Source organism: Penaeus monodon, chromosome 27 (assembly GCF_015228065.2).
Source record: "Penaeus monodon isolate SGIC_2016 chromosome 27, NSTDA_Pmon_1, whole genome shotgun sequence".
Lineage (NCBI taxonomy): Eukaryota > Metazoa > Arthropoda > Malacostraca > Decapoda > Penaeidae > Penaeus > Penaeus monodon.
In genome coordinates this window covers 12,902,785-12,903,153 of record NC_051412.1, presented here as the reverse complement: position 1 = coordinate 12,903,153, position 369 = coordinate 12,902,785, and positions in this window count along the sequence as shown.

Sequence of the window (369 nt, the reverse complement as noted above, 5' to 3'; positions counted from 1 at the left end):
GAGGCAGATATATAACCAGATGAAAAGCCACACAGATCAACAAACAGACCGAAAACCAGACGCCACTGTATAGAGGATATTTCTTTTTCCGCGTGGAAGAATTATGGAATTCCATCAAAATGGAAACAGGGCCAAACGACGCGTTAATTAATCTATCTCATTAGTGACCCAGCTGAACATCCCGGTAGATTATGTGATTAGCTGCCGCAACAGTACATCTAATTGTCTAATTTTCTGCGATAATGTTGAGTCCGGTTGTCTGTGGGCGCCCAAATGTCTGCGGATGCGGGCGTGTTTGGGAACGCTTCTCTCGGTCTGTAAATGAACGCGATGTGTATTTGTGACCGGATACGCATTCGCTTGTTTATC